The 17,838-nt window shown below is 37.3% G+C and overlaps 1 protein-coding gene across 1 annotated transcript in view; it reads left to right on the forward strand.

Annotated features, from left to right (window-relative positions):
* Positions 1 to 17,838, forward strand: part of LOC309620788 (uncharacterized protein) — a 67,687-nt gene that overhangs the window by 28,198 nt on the left and 21,651 nt on the right. The window lies entirely within an intron of this gene.

A 17,838-nucleotide genomic window follows, 5' to 3' on the forward strand; every position in this document is an offset into this window, starting at 1 on the left:
AGGCAAACTTCAATTCAATGTAATATATCTATTTTCTAATAGTTGGAGCAATCAAATAATTAAACAGATTGGCCCAGTGAGGGGTGCACTCCTCAAAACTGGAAATATTCCAAAAGAGGGTAGGATGAGACAGAAGTGATATCTTCAGGTGGAAGAGTAGACTAGATAACAGATAAGATTCTATGATAGTCACTGCTAAGATTCTGTATCCTTTCTGGCATATCATACTTTAAATTTGCTTCAGCTTCCTTCATATTTGAAGAATCAAAGGAGCTTTTGTTTATTGCTATCCTTCAACTCTGTGTTTTCAGTATGTTAAATGCCAAGGTTATTGTTTGAAGTCCATTTACTAATAAGTAATATATAGCTCACTGAAGCTTATCTGCTGAGTTCTAACCACTCACCCAGTCTTGCGAGATCTCCATGCAGATTATCCTTGTCAGCTTGGCAGTTCATTTTCAGGAAGGTCAGCATCAGATGTTAGTATGGAAGAAATTTTAGAGACCATCTATTCAATGACAGACACTTTAAAGCCCTTTGGTGTGGAAACTTGTAAAGTTTTTTGAAAGTTTAAATAAGTTATAACCATTTCAACCCCCTTACTCAAAATGCTCAAAAAACCCTAGTTGATTTTGTCGGTCATAATTTTCCTTTATAGAAATCATGATTGCTTCTACATAATAAGTTATGTTTTCTTAAGCATCTGACGATATTACTGTTAATCTTCCACCTCACCCACAATGTAAGAATAAGAATTATTGGTCTATAGTTCTCAGGATTCTTATGGATTGGAATCAGCATAGTGGCCATTTATAACAAAATGTAACACTTCGTGGTCATCTATTCCACAATTTCAATTTTGAGTTTCTTCAAACTGTTCAAGAGATGCTCTCCAGCCCTTATGATTCTCCTACACCTAGTATATTGACTAAGACTTGACAAGTGATTCTGAATAAATCTTTCTGCAATGACAAAACTGTTCTATAAATCTGTGTTGTCCAATGTGTCAGCCACTAGCCACATGTGGCTATAGTGGACTTGAAATTCGGCTAGTATGACTAAGGAGTGGGTTTATTTTATTTTAATTAATTTAAATTTAAATAACCAAATCTGGCTAGTGGCTACCATATTGGATAGAACAGGTATAGACCACCCTACACATTTAAAATAACTTTTCTCTGACAACTTTGATTCTTTTTACTCTACATTTTTTTAATGTATTTATTTGGCTGCGTTGGGTCTTAGTTGCAGTGAATGGGCTCTTTGTTGCAGCGTGCCGGCTTCTCTCTACTTATGGCATGTGGGCTCCAGAGCGCACGGGCTCAGTAGTTGTGGCACATGGGCTTAGTTGCCCTGTGGCATGTGGGATCTTAGTTCCCCGACCAGGGATCAAACTTGCGTCCCCTGCATTGGAAGGCAGATTCTTAACGACTGGACCAGCAGGGAAGTCCCCTTTGATTTACTAAACACTTTCAGGAAAGCTTTATTCTTAATTTCCCTCAGTAAAAAACAATGAAAATAATTCATGTAGTGTCTTCTCTAATCTTATTGTTAATTCAAAGACTAGCTTTTTTGTCTGTTCTCTCATTTCCCTCTTTGGATTATGGTGTAAAAATATCTGAGTTTGAAATCATATGATCAGAGCCTGAGAAATAGTTCTGTGATCTTTTTACATATAGAATTTATACAATCTGAATCTGTTGAATCATGGTAATCAAGCAGTTCAAATGATTTTTTTTCCCAATCAACCATCCATTCAGTATCATTAAGACTTTACTGTGATTAAGGTACTCTGGGATATAAGTAAGGTAATGGAGTAGAGAAGAACTAACATTTATTGAACACTTCCCATACACAAGGCGTTTTTAAATCACAGAATATCTGTAACATAAGATATCTATTTTAATCCTCACGACTGCCCCTGCATAGTCGTATTACCCCTATTTTTAATAACGAGGAAATCAACAATAAGATAGGTTAAGTGACTGTACATTTTTTCTGGATTTTTTTGGTACATTTAAAATGTGTAACTCTCAAAATAAAACAAGACTTCATTTTTTAAAAGTTTTAGACTTTTTAAATTTTCTGGAAATTTCTAACCCTTACTCTATAATTGTAAAGAGAAAACAGACTACCACAGAATTCTAATAGTTTCTAATTTGTTCATCTAAAAAATACTATGACTCTGTGAATGGACTCTGGTATGTTTTAAGCATATTCTACCATTTAATATCTCTTTGGAAATAATTTTTTACCTTTCTTGAATGTAAAAAATGTAGTATGTAAAAAGATATTTGGGGCAGAGGTTAAAGATGGTGGAGGAGTAAGATGTGGAGATCACCATCGTCCCCACAAATACATCAAAAATACATCTACATGTGGAACAACTCCTACAGAAAACCTACTGAACGTTGGCAAAAGACCTCAGACTTCCAAAAGGCAAGAAATTCCCCACGTACCTGGGTAGGGCAAAAGAAAAAAGAAAAAACAGAGACAAAAGAATAGGGACAGGACCTGCACCTCTGGGAGGGAGTTGTGAAGGAGGAAAAGCTTTCACACACTAGGAAGCCCCTTCACTGGTGAAGATGGTGGGGGGGAAGCTTTGGGGCCACGGTGGAGAGCACAGCAACAGGGGTGTAGAGGGCAAAGTGGAGAGATTCCGGCACAGAGGATTGGTGCTGACCAGCTCTCACCAGCCTGAGAGGCTTGTCTGCTCACCCACCAGGGCAGGTGGTGGCTGGGAGCTGAGGCTTGGGCTTCAGAGGTCAGATCCCAGGCAGAGGACTGGGGGTGGCTGCGTGAGCACAGCCTGAAGGGGGCTAGTGCGCCACAGCTAGCCAGGAGGGAGTCTATGAAAAAGACTGGACCTGCCTAAGAGGCAAGAAACCATTGTTTTGGGGTGCATGAGGAGAGGAGATTCAGAGCACTGCCTAAATGAGCTCCAGAGATGGGCACGAGCTGTGGCTATCAGCACAGACACCAGAGATAGGCATGAGATGCTAAGGCTGCTGCTGCAGCCACCAAGAAGCCTGTGTGCAAGCACAGGTCACTATCCACACCTCCCCTCCAGGGAGCTTGTGCAGGCCGACACTCCCAGGGTCCCGTGATCCAGGGACAACTTCCCCAGGAGAACACACAGCACACCTCAGGCTGTTGCAATGTCATGCTGGCCTTTGCTGCCACAGGCTTGCCCCACAACCATACCCCTCCCTCCCCCTGGCTTGAGTGACAGAGCCCCCTAATCAGCTGCTCCTTTAACCCTGTCCTGTCTAGGCAGGGAACAGACGCCCTCAGGCGACCTACATGCAGAGGTGGGGCCAAATCCAAAGCTGAACCCCAGGAGCTGTGTGAACAAAGAAGAGAAAGGGAAATTTCTCCCAGCAGCCTCAGGAGCAGCGGATTAAATCTCCACAATCAACTTGATGTACCCTGCATCTCTGGAATATCTGAATAGACAATGAATCTTACCAAAATTGAGGCAGTGGATTTTGGGAGCAACTGTTGACTTGGGGTTTGCTTTCTGCATCTAATGTGTTTCTGGTTTTAATTTATCTTAGTTTAGTCTTTAGAGCTTATTATCACAGGTTGATTTGTTTATTGATTTGGTTGCTCTCTTCCTTTATATATATATATATTTTCCTTTTTCTCCTTTTATGAGTGTGTATGTCTATGCATCTTTGTGTGATTTTCTCTGTATAACTTTGCTTTTACCATTTGTCCTAGGGTTCTGTGTCTCCGTTTTTTTTCTGTTTTTTTTACTATATTTTTTAGCACTTATTATCATTGGTGGATTTGATTTTTGGTTTGGTTGCTCTCTTTCATTCTTTTTTATTTTTATTACTGTTTTATTTTTAATAATATTTTTATTTTTAAATTAATAACTTTATTTTATTTTTTCTTTTTCTTTCTTTCTTTCTTCCTTTCTTTCTTTCTTTCTTCTTTCATTCTTTCTTTCTTTCTCTCTTTCTTCTTCTCCCTTTTCTTCTGAGCTGTGGGGCTGACACAGTCTTGGTGTACCAGCTGGGGCTCAGGTCTGAGCCTCTGAGGTGAGAGAGCTGAGTTCAGGACCCTGGTCCACCAGAGACCTCCTGGACCCACATAATATCAAATGGCAAAAGCTCTTTCAGAGATCTCCATCTCGACTCTAGGACCCAGCTCCACTCAACAACCAGCAAGCTACAGTGCAGGACACCCTATGCCAAACAACTGGCAAGACAGGAACACAATCCCACCCATTAGTAGAGAGTCTGCTTAAAATAATAATAACTTCACAGACACCCCAAAACACACAACAGGATGCAGTCCTGCCAACCAGAAAGACAAGATCCAGCCTCATCCACCAGAACACAGGCACGAGTCTCCTCCACCAGGAAGCATACAAAACCCACTGAACCAACATTAGCCACAGGGGGCAGACACCAAAAACAACGGGAAACACGAACCTGCAGCCTGCAGAAAGGAGACCTAAAAAACAGTAAGATAAGCAAAATGAGAAGACAGAGAAACACAAAGCAGATGAAGGAGCAAGGTAAAAACCACCATACCAAACAAATGAAGAAGAAATAGGCAGTCTACCTGAAAAAGAATTCAGAGGAATGATAGTAAAGATGATCCAAAATCTTGGAAATAGAATGGAGAAAATACAAGAAACCTTTAACAAGGACCTACAAGAATGAAAGGGCAAACAAACAATGATGAACAACACAATAAAGGAAATTAAAATTCTCTAAAAGGAATCAATAGCAAAATAACTGAGGCAGAAAAACGGGTAAGTGACCTGGAAGATAAAATAGTGGAAATAACTACCACAGCACAGAATAAAGAAAAAAGAATGAAAAGAATTGAGGACAGTCTCAGAGACCTCTGGGACAACATTAAACACACCAACATGCGAATTATAGGGTTCCCAAAAGAAGAAGAGAAAAAGAAAGAGACTGAGAAACTATTCGAAGAGATTATAGTTGAAAAGTTCCCTAATATGGGAAAGGAAATAGTCAATCAAGTCCACGAAGCACAGAGAGTCCCATACAGGATAAATCCAAGGAAAAACATGAAAAGACACATATTAATCAAACTATCAAAAATTAAATACAAAGAAAATATACTAAAAGCAGGAAGGGAAAAGCAACAAATATCACACAAGGGAATCCCCATAAGGCTAACAGCTGATCTTTCAGCAGAAACTCTGCAGGCCAGAAGGGAGTGGCAGGACATATTTAAAGTGATGAAAGAGAAAAACCTACAACCAAGATTACTCTACCCAGCAAGAATCTCATTCAGATTCGACGGGGAAATTAAAACCTTTACAGACAAGCAAAAGCTCAGAGAATTCAGCAGCACGAAACCATTATCACAACAAATGCTAAAAGAACCTCTCTAGTCAGGAAACACAAGAGAAGGAAAAGACCTACAATAACAAACCCAAAACAATTAACAAAATGATAATAGGAGCACACATATCGATAACTACCTTAAATGTAAATGGATTAAATGCTCTAACCAAAAGATATAGACTAGCTGAATGGATACAAAAACAAGACCTGTATACATGCTGTCTACAAGGGACACTCTTCAGACCTAGGAACACATACAGACTGAGAGTGAGGGGATGGAAAACGTTATTCCATGCAAATGGAAATGAAAAGAAAGCTGGAGTAGCAATTCTCGTATCAGATAAAATAGACTTTAAAATAAAGATTATTACAAGAGACAATGAAGGACACTACATAATGATCAAGGGATCAATCCAAGAAGAAGATATAACAATTGTAAATATTTATGCACCCAACATAGGAGCACCTCAATACATAAGGCAAATACTAACAGCCATAAAAGGGGAAATCGACAGTAACACAATCATAGTAGGGTATTTTAACACCCCACTTTCACCAAAAGACAGATAATGCAAAATGAAAATAAATAAGGAAACACAAGCTTTAAATGATACATTAAACAAGATGGACTTAATTGATTTATAGAACATTCCATCCAAAAACAACAGAATACAGAATACACTTTCTTCTCAAGTGCTCATGGAACATTCTCCAGGATAGATCATATCTTGGGCCACAAATCAAGCCTTGGTAAATTTAAGAAAATTGAAATCATATCAAATATCTTTTCCGACCACAACTCTATGAGACTAGACAGGAATTACAGGAAAAAATCTGTAAAAAACACAAAGACATGGAGGATAAACAATACACTACTAAATAACCAAGAGATCACTGAAGAAATCAAAGAGGAAATCAAGAAATACCTAGAAACAAATGACAATGAAAACACAATGACACAAAAGCTATGGGATGCAGCAAAAGCAGTTTTAAGAGGGAAGTTTATAGCAATACAGTCCTACCTCAAGAAACAAGAAACAACTCAAATAAACAACCTATCCTTACAACTAAAGCAATTAGAGAAAGAAGAACAAAAGACTCAAATGTTAGCAGAAAGTAAGAAATCATAAAAATTAGACCAGAAATAAATGAAAAATAAATGAAGGAAACAATAGCAAAGATCAATAAAACTAAAAGCTGGTTCTTTGAGAAGATAAACAAAACTGATAAACCATTAGCCAGACTCATCAAGAAAAGAATGGAAAAGACTCAAGTCAACAGTATTAGAAATGAAAAAGGAGAAGTAACAACTGACACTGCAGAAATACAAAGGATCGTGAGAGATTACTACAAGCAAATATATGCCAATAAAATAGACAACCTGTAAGAAATGGACAAATTCTTAAAAGCACAACCTTCTGAGACTGACCCAGGAAGAAATAGAAAATATAAACACACCAATCACAAGCACTGAAATTGAAACTGTGATTAAAAATCTTCCAACAAGCAAAAGCCCAGGACCAGATGGCTTCACAGGTGAATTCTATCAAACATTTAGAGAAGAGCTAACACCTACCCTTCTCAAACTCTTCCAAAATATATCAGAGGGTGGAACACTCCCTAACTCATTCTATGAGGCCACCATCACCCAGATACCAAAACAAGACAAAGATGTCACAAAGAAAGAAAACTACAGGCCAATATCACTGATGAACATAGATGCAAAAATCCTCAACAAAATACTAGCAAACAGAATCCAACAGCACATTTAAAGGATCATACACCATGATCAGGTGGGGTTTATCCCAGGAATGCAAGGATTCTTCAATATATGCAAATCAATCAATGTGATACACCATATTAACAAATTGAAGGATAAAACCCATATGATCATCGCAATAGATGTAGAAAAAGCTTTCGACAAAATTCATCACATATTTATGATAAAAACCCACCAGAAAGTAGGCATAGAGGGAACTTACCTCAGCATAATAAAGGCCACTTATGAGAACCCACAGCCAACATCATTCTCAACGGTGAAAAACTGAAATCATTTCCACTAAGATCAGGAACAATACAAGGTTGCCCACTCTCACAACTATTTTTCAACATAGTTTTGAAAGTTTTAGCCACAGCAATCAGAGATGAAAAGGAAATAAAAGGAATCCAAATCGGAAAAGAAGAAGTAAAGCTGTCACTGTTCGCAGATGACATAATACAATACATAGAGCATGTCAGAGATGCTTCCAGAAAACTACTAGAGCTAATCAATGAATTTCGTAAAGTAGCAGGATACAAAATTAATGCATAGAAACCTCTTGCATTCCTATACACTAATGATGAAAAATCTGAAAAAGAAATTAAGGAAACACTCCCATTTACCATTACAACAACAAGAAAATAAAATGCCTAGGAATAAACCTACCTAAGGAGACAAAAGACCTGTATGCTGAAAACTATAAGACACTGATGAAAGAAATTAAAGATGATACAAACAGATGGAGAGATATACCATGTCCTTGGATTGCATGAATCAGCACTGTGAAAATGACTATACTACCTAAAGCAATCTACAGATTCAATGCAACCATATCAAATTACCAATGGTATTTTTCACAGAACTAGAACAAAAAAATTCTCAATTTTTATGGTAACACAAAAGACCCCGAATAGCCAAAGCAATCTTGAGAAAGAACAACGGTGCTGGAGGCATCATGCTCCCTGACTTCAGACTATACTACAAAGCTACAGTCATCAAGACAGTATGGTACTGACACAAGAACAGAAATATAGATCAATGGAACAGGATAGAAAACCCAGAGATAAACCCACACACATATGGTTACCATATCTTTGATAAAGGAGGCAAGAATATACAGTGGAGGAAAGAAAGCCTCTTCAATAAGTGGTGCTGGTAAAACTGGACAGCTACATGGAAAAGAATGAAATTAAAACACTCCCTAGGGCTTCCCTGGTGGCACAGTGGTTGAGAGTCTGCCTGCCAATGCAGGGGACAGGGGTTCGAGCCCTGGTCTGGGAGGATCCCACATGCCGCGGAGCAACTGGGCCCGTAAGCCACAATTACTGAGCCTGCACGTCTGGAGCCTGTGCTCCGCAACAAGAGAGGCCACAATAGTGAGAGGCCCGTGCACTGCGATGAAGAGTGGCCCCCGCTTGACACAACTAGAGAAAGCCCTCGCACAGAAACAAAGACCTAACACAGCCAAAAATAAAATAAATTAATTAATTAAAAAATAATAATATTTCAAAAAAAAAAAGAACACTCCCTATCACCATACACAAAAATAAACTCAAACTGGATTAACGACATAAATGTAAGGCCAGACAGTATTAAACTCTTAGAGGAAAACATAGGCAGAACACTCTATGACGTACATCATAGCAAGATCCTTTTTGACCCACCTCCTAGAGAAATGGAAATAAAAACAAAAATAAACAAATGGGACCTAATGAAACTTAAAAGCTTTTGCACAGCAAAGGAAACTGTAAACAAGACGAAAGACAACCCTCGGAATGGGAGAAAATATTTGCAAGTGCAGCAACTGACAAAGGATTAATCTCCAAAATACACAGGCAGCTCATACAGCTCAATATCAAAAAACAAACAACGCAATCCAAAAATGGGCAGAAGACCTAAATAGACATTTCTCCAAAGAAGATATACAGATTGCCAACAAACACATGAAAGGATTCTCAACATCCCTAATCATTAGAGAAATGCAAATCAAAACTACAATGAGATATCTCCTCACACTGATCAGAATGGCCATCATCAAAAAATCTACGAACAATAAACGCCAGAAGGGGTGTAGAGCAAAGTTAGCTCTCTTGCACTGTTGGTGGGAATGTAAATTGGTACAGCCACTATGGAGAACAGTATGGAGGTTCCTTATAAAAACTAAAAATAGAACTACCATATTACCCAGCAATCCCACTTTTAGGCATATATCCTGAGAAAACCATAATTCAAAAAGAGTCATGTACCACAATGTTTATTGCAGCTCTATTTACAATAGCTAGGACATGGAAGCAACCTAAGTGTCCATCGACAGAAGAATGGATAAAGAAGATGTGGCACACATAAAAAGAAAGGAAATTAAGTTATTTGTAGTGAGGTGGATGGACCTAGAGTCTGTCCTACAGATTTAAGTAAGTCAGAAGGAGAAACCAAATACTGTATGCTAACACATATATATGGAATCTAAAAAAAAAAAAAAAATGGTTCTGAAGAACCTAGGGGCAGGACAGAAATAAAGACACAGACGTAGAGAATGGACCTGAGGACACGGGGTGGGGGAAGGGTAAGCTGGGACGAAGTGAGAGAGTGGCATGGACTTATATGTACTACCAAATGTATAATAGATAGCTAGTGAGAAGCAGCCACACAGCACAGGGAGATCAGATCAGTGCTTTGTGACCACCTAGAGTGGTGGGATATGGAGGGTGGGAGGGATATGCAAGAGGGAGGCGATATGGTGATATATGTTTATGTATACCTGATTCACTTTGTTATACAGCAGCAACTAACACAATAATGTAAAACAATTATATTCCAATAATGATGTTAAAAAATAAGTAAGAAGATATTTGGCCATAACACACACGTGAAAATGCAAAGTAAATATGCTTTAATCCAGTGGGTATATGGTGCTCTCTTTTTCATACTTTCCATAAAATAATTAAATTTAAAACTTTCAGGCTGTTGTGGGTTTAAAGATAGTTTTACATGTCTATGAGTTGGGTGACATGTGGGGAAGTGGAAAGATTTAAGGAGACGTTTGGGAAGAGGTGTGTGTGTGTGTGTGTGTGTGTGTGTGTGTCTTTTATTGTAAGAATTAAAAATAGTTAAAATTATAAAAGGGAATATCTAAATGAAAATAATTGTTAATATAGATTAGCCACAGCCTTTTCATGCAGAGATAGGTTTCTCAATCGTGTTTGTACAAGCAAAATAGTATATTTCAAAATGGAGATATTATAAAATATTGGGAGGAAATATCTTCATTACTTTTCCACTTGGATTGCAAATTTCTTAATAAATAGGATGTGACAAAATTCATCTTGATATTCCTATATGCTTATATGAGTGCTATGTACCACATGAATGCTCAATTAATTTTATATAATGATGATGAAGAACAGATATTTAGTAAACAGTGCCACTTTTTACTTCTCACTTCTAGCTCTCATACATATTAAAGCAAAGCAATATTTATATCAATGTTTGCCAAATTGGTCACAATATTTTTGGATTTTTTATTTCAGTGTATAGAACAAATTGTTGATCATGCAGTTAATTAGCTCACCCATGCAGCAATATAATTCAACCATTAGGCTGATCAAAATAACCATACCAAATTCTTTCAAGCTCCAGTGATTTTAGTCATATCGGCCAAACACAGAAACTGTGAAGCTTCATTTCTGTTAGCTTTGCTAAAATGTTCTACCTTTGAAAGTTTCTATCTCTGGTTCTATGGGCATGATATCTCAGAAAACTTGCGCTAAGGGGGTCCTTTTTGGAAGCAAACAAGATTTTGATGTGGCATTTTGTTGTATCAAAAGGTCTTCATCCAGGTTTAAGCATTGAAACTTGCTGAATTCTGAATATGTGTGGAACAGTTTTTGGCTTCCCCACAGTCCGAGGCTTGAATGTAATCACAGATTTCCTGATAGCTGCATAGCACCCAAAAAGGGAGCCACTTTGTGTAACTATTGTTTCAAAATCTCAGATAAAAGTTCTCTATGAAATTAATGCTAATAACCACTTGAATCATACATGGAGTTTTCAGACATCAGGCACAGCAAGATATCTGTAACATGAGACAATGAATGCTACTTGGCAAGATTTGATATTCAATTGGCATGTAGCGCTCTAATATGGATGTTGCACAGTTGGAGCCAGACAGCCACTAACTATACAGCATGGTCAGAATAGTTAATAGCGGTATTCAATAAGTGAATGCTCACAGAAAGTAACCTCTTATCTCTTTTTTAATCATTTCCTTGCTGATTTATTCCCATACCAATCTATTACTAAACTGAAAAGTATGATTGTCAAACTCTTTTTTAGAAATGTAAAAACTTAAAAATATGAGCATTTATGTATTCATGCTTAAAAATGTTCTTTTATTGAATTACAAATAAATATAATGTCCAGTTGCAGCCTTTACAGTTATTGCAGAATGGTCTTAATACAATTATTTTGAAACATATTTATTCTGAAATTATGGCTATAAAACAGCTACACTTGGCCAATAGTGTGCCTCTATTTGTCATCATGAGCTAAGGACAAAATAGTCTAGCCTGTAAGATAGATACATAAAATTAGAAATAGCAGAAATAAAATTTAGAAATAACAAAAATAAAGGACTTTTTCTCTCACCAGGAAAATTCTATTCTAATAACCAATGTCCATATCCAATAGTATCTGTCCTGTTTGAATAAGATATAGTCATCTGATATAAAAATAAATTTATAATAGTAATAATACTAAAAACTCATGATTATCTACAGATGGTTAATCCACACATGTTGGTGTCTAACCCAGCTGGATAAAGGTGATGGTCTTATTTTTCAAGGAACTCAATCCAGTTTGCATTATTCTCCTAATAAGCATGATATCTGGGTTAAGGCTAATCACTAGGAAAGGTGCTGTAAGAGAACTATCAACATTAATGACAGACATCTTAGGTAATACCCACTAAAAGATATACTAGATGTTAGAACAAATACTCTGCTATTTAATAAAATTAATAATGAAATGGAACTTATTCAGTTAGCAGTTGTACTTTATTGTCTTATCACTAGACCCTGTCATTCGTTCAAAAGAGACACAAGTTCAAAATTCTACTATAAAATAATGAAGCCAGTTCTCATAAGCTAAAGAAAAAATCTGAAGTTAATGATTTTAGTGCTTTTCTATGTATGGGAAGATGCAAGAATCTAGGGTCGCTGAAATTCTTCCTTAGATTTGCATCTTAACTATTGAGGGGCCCTGTATATCAAAAACACAGAATGCTTCCTGTTTTTCCATCCTGAATTCCCCTCAGGCCACACTGCAGTGGGTTGCAACTTAATCCTTGTAGAACTGGAAGGGCAGGCAACATTCTTTGTTTACCCTGTGTATTTATTTATTTATTTTTTATTTGCAATGTATATTTCTTTTATTGGGAGGTAAATAGTCACCTCATCTAATCTTTTTTTTTAACATCTTTATTGGAGTATAATTGCTTTACAATGTGTTGTGTTATTTTCTGCTGTATAACAAAGTGAATCAGCTATGTGTACACATATATCCCCATATCCCCTCCCTCTTGCATCTCCCTCCCTCCCACCCTCCGTATCCCACCCCTCTAGGTGGTCACAAAGCACCGAGCTGATCTCCCTGTGCTATGTGGCTGCTTCCCACTAGCTATCTATTTTACATTTGGTAGTGTATATATGTCAATGCTAGTTCTTGCAGAGGTATGGCATCATGCTTATTTTTTCATTAATTTTATTTATTTTTGGCTGCGTTGGGTCTTCGTTGCTGTGCGTGGGCTTTTTCTAGTTGCGGCGAGCGGGGACTACTCTTTGTTGCGGTGCGCAGGCTTCTCATTGCGGTGGCTTCTCTTGTTGCAGAACACAGACTCTAGGCGATCAGGCTTCAGTAGTTGTGGTGTGCAGGCTCAGTAGTTGTGGTGCACGGGCTTAGTTGCTCCATGGCATGTAGCATCTTCCCGGACCAGGGACTGAACCTGTGTCCCCTGCATTGGCAGGTGGATTCTTAACCACTGTGCCACCAGGGAAGTCCCTGGCATTATAATACATTTAGCAAATTTCCATTATTGAAAAAAAGTTACATGAAGTCAGTGTTGTCCCTATAAAAAGGTAAGGCATATGGTCGCTCTATTAGGTGTAGTGCTAATGGAGGAAACTGTGAGTAACATGAGTCACACTGTCTCAGGATTGAAATTACAACCTTTGTAAAATGTATACCTTTGGCAAATGCGTTCACTCTTTCTGGTCTACAATACCTCAGGATACTGTTTTGTGATACTAAATAGAACCCAAAGAGGTGACTGCATTTTAATGTAGCTTCCAACACACTCACATAAATGTGTGTTTGTGTGTATGTTTGTGTGTGCATGTATGTGTATGTGTTTCTTAGATCAAAAGTAAGAAAAATTTTACTCAAAACTTTAAAATACTTAATTTCATTAGACTTCAGTGCTTCTGGCTAGAGAGAATTTAAACACAGCCTAGGATGTTGCTAATTAACAAGAATTTTTAAAGGAGATTAAGGCTCTATTATGCTAGTTTCAAGGCCCATTTTAAAGACTGTATCATGTGTTAATATAGACTTAATCTTTTTTAAGTTGTACTCTCAATGAGTTGTTTTAACTCCATTTATACATACTTTATATATATTTATGGATGTGTTTTTTTTTTTTTTTTTTTTGTCATGGGTGTGAAACTTTTCTCTGAATTTCACAGGCCAGTCTAGCAAGTTAAAAACTCACTTCACAACTGATCCAAAAGAACTCTAGCAGGGCCTAGAGTCACTGTTTTTGGTGGACAGGACTATTATTTGAGGCAGAAGCAGGAAAAGAAACAGTTCCTTTCTGATTGTTGGAGTAATCTTAGAGTGGGGTTTAAAGAGTACTTTCCTCTTTCACTTTCTTCCATTTCTTTGACTCACTTTTTCCCTGGATAGGTGACCACTATTCACCAGATCTTAAATTCCCAATGCTTAATTATCTTTAGTCCTGATCAAAAGGTGAGACAAGCGGAAATGTGGATATATTAAATCTCTAAACAGAAAATTAATCAAATTTCCTTTCAGAATACTTTTCCTTCTACCAACTTTTGATTAAAGCTGCTAATGGAAACCAAATTGATAAGTTTGAGTATCAAATTTTATTTTTTCATTCTTATTCACCTTAGGAGGGCACAAAGGTACCAACAGGCAGGCAGTAAGAAGGATAGAGAAGTAAAATATCCTAGATAATCAGTACACTAGTTCTGATTGAGAGCCTACTATGCCTTATTATTGTTCAGATTATTCCTCATCTGTGCTTGATGTTCTTTCAAGATAGGTATATTATGAGGCCATTAAAGTAGAAGGTCACAGCAAAGGGATTGCAGACTCCAAACAAGAAGGAACCAATGTTTCACTTTGGTTCTTAGCATAAAAATGCACTCAGTTATGTTCATTAGATATCATTATTCATTTATCCATTGAACAAAAAAATTACCAAATGCCTACTATGTTCTTGGAACTGTTCTATACTCTGAGGATACAGTGGTATTTGAGATTAAGTCTTGTCCTCATTGATCTTACATTAGAGAAGGGAGAGGGGGCAGACAATAAACAAATAAGCAAGTAAAGAAATAAGATAATTTCAGATTGTGATAAATTCTATAAGTACAATAAACAGTGATATAATAGTGACTTGGAGTGGGGAAACATTAGATGGGAAAGTTAGAGATGACTTTTTGAAAATGTGATATTTAAATTGAGACTGAAAGTTGTAAAAAACACTTCCATACAAAAAGTCAGGGAAAGAACTTTCTAAGCAGAAAGAATACAAAAACCCTAAGGGAAAAAACAGGCTTGATGTGCTCAAAAAAAGAAATTCAACATGGCTGAATTGCTGATGAGGTAAGCAGATTATACTGGGTTTTGTAGAATATGGTAAGGTATGTAGGATTTGATTTTGTTATTAGTTCAGTGGAAAGTCACACTGGAGGACTTTCTCCATGGGAATGATTCTGAATGCTGAAAACTTACTGACAGATTGTATATGGAGCATGAGGGAAAGAGAGGAACAAAGGATGACTTCAAGGATTTTGATTTGAGCAACTGGATGGATGAGGAATACTGGAGGAAAAGCAGAGTGTTTTTTAGATGGAAGAGGGGTCAAATTTTTTGGTTTTTTCATGGTTAGTTGGATATGTCTATTAGACTTCCAAGTGGAGGTCTTGAGTCAGCAGTTGGATATATGAATTTAGATCTCAGGGGACAAGTACAAACTAGAGATATAAATTTGATAGTCGTCAGGATATGAGTGATATTTAAAGTCGTTACTGGACTTATAGACAGAGTATAAATATAGAGGAAAAGAGAAGTTGGTAACAAGCCCTCAGGTGTTCCAACATTTAGAGATCATGTAGCAAAGGAGAAGCTGGGCCAGGAAAAGGATCTGGGATAGATCATATAGAGCAATAGGAGAAAAACCAGGAGAGTGCAGTCTCAAGGAAGCAAAGAGAGAAAAGAAAGTATTTCAAGAATTAGGGAATGATCCACTATATTAAATGATCCTGAGAGATAAAGTCAGGTGAAGACTGAGAAATAACATTAGATTTGGTAAAATTAGATGGTTGGTAACCTTCACAAGAGCTGTTTCAGCAGAGTGGTGGGGACAGAAGCAAGACTGACGTGGACTGAAAAGTGAAAGAGAGGTGAGGAAATGGTTACAATGAGGGTGACAACCTTTTTTTGTGATGTTTTAACGTAAGAAGCAGAAAAATGAGGCGGCAGCAGGGAAATTATGTGGAGTTAAAAGAGTTTTGTGTAATGCAAATCTACATGTTAATAGGAATGATCCAGTTGAGAGGAAAAAATGTGACACTGTGGGATATAATGCTAATAATTGCATGAAAAAAAAAGCCATGGGAGGGCAAGAAGAGGGATCCTGAGAACATTTGGAAGAGTTGGTCTTTGATACAAGAAGAGACAATTTATCCATAATAGAGTATATGGATACAGATTCAGGTCGGTTGGTAAAGTTGCTGGTTGGAAAATGAAATAGTTCTCTTCTGACTGTTCCTATTTTCTTAGTGAAATAAGATGTGAGGTCATTAACTGGGAATAAATAACATAGAGGAGAAGTTGAAGATTTGTGGAGAGACGGAATGGTGAAATAGTTGTCTCAGAGAATAGGAAAATAAATTAGGAAATTGTAAGATTGCTAGGCAGTGCTGTTTGGCCCTTTGGAGATTTTTAATCATACATTTTAAAATCTGAAATTCATCTGAGAAGCTAAAATCCAACCCTCCATTGGCACAGTCTACTCCTGGTTCCAGGTATTGCTGCCCTAGAAAGAGCCTTGATCTGTAACAATTGGAAAAACTTCACTGGCACTGGAGAAGAGAATGAATAGGACAAGTACTTTGCCTCTGACTCTCAATACATGGGGCACCTAGTCAGGCTGTCCCAGATAGATTAGATTGACCTGTGTGTCTTCCTACATACAAATTTTGCTCTTTGGAATGTCATCACAGAGTTCCAGAGACTTCTCTTGATTTCTTTAATTTTCCCAACCCTCAGATGATGTTTTGCTCTTTGATCATAGATTTAAATCGGAATCTGCTGACTTTTCTACATTTATCATATCCTAATGGTTCCCTCCACATGGCTTTTTCATTGTCCTTTGAAATTGTCAAGATGGACCATGGCTTAATGCTTTACTGAACACATCTGTCTCACACACTCACAGGGTCAACCTACTTGTGGGTGCTGAACAATGGAATTAATGATTGTGCCTATGTAATACCAAATAGGGTATTACAAGGTTTTCTGAAGTAAGATATAGAAGATAAATTTCTTTTGATGGAGAAAGTGGAAGCCATATTGACTGTATTTCTGAAAAAAAGGTGGAGGCTCAGCTTTTGGGTACAACAACAGTGATTTCAATGTAGGGTGATCAGGATAGCCCCACTTTCTATTGGCTGTTCCAATGTAAACATGAACATTTACCCTTGTCACTTTCATAAGTGTTCTGGTTTGGGCAATAAATTATATAGTCATTCTATCTCAAGAGGCTGATACAGTCACTGACTGTGGAGAAAAATGTTTTCATAGCTAGCTGCTATTCTTTCTGAACCCCTATGGGCTCATAAGAGTAGGGTGTCACTATCAAACTCTTAGAGGAAAACATAGGCAGAACACTCTATGACATAAATCACAGCAAGATCCTTTTTGACCCACCTCCTAGAGAAATGGAAATAAAAACAAAAATAAACAAATGGGACTTAATGAAACTTAAAAGCTTTTGCACAGCAAAGGAAACCATAAACGAGACCAAAAGACAACCCTCAGAATGGGAGAAAATATTTGCAAATGAAGCAACTGACAAAGGATTAATCTCCAAAATGTACAAGCAGCTCATGCAGCTCAATATCAAAAAAACAAACAACCCAATCCAAAAATGGGCAGAAGACCTAAATAGATATTTCTCCAAAGAAGATATACAGATTGCCAACAAACACATGAAAGAATGCTCAACATCATTAATCATTAGAGAAATGCAAATCAAAACTACAATGAGATATCATCTCACACCGGCCAGAATGGCCATCATCAAAAAATCTAGAAACAATAAATGCTGGAGAGGGTGTGGAGAAAAGGGAACTCTCTTGCACTGTTGGTGGGAATGCAAATTGATACAGCCACTATGGAGAACAGTATGGAGGTTCCTTAAAAAACTAAAAATAGAACTAC

The sequence above is a fragment of the Balaenoptera borealis genome, assembly GCF_965194805.1.
Source record: "Balaenoptera borealis genome assembly, chromosome: X".
In the NCBI taxonomy this organism is placed as follows: Eukaryota; Metazoa; Chordata; class Mammalia; order Artiodactyla; family Balaenopteridae; genus Balaenoptera; species Balaenoptera borealis.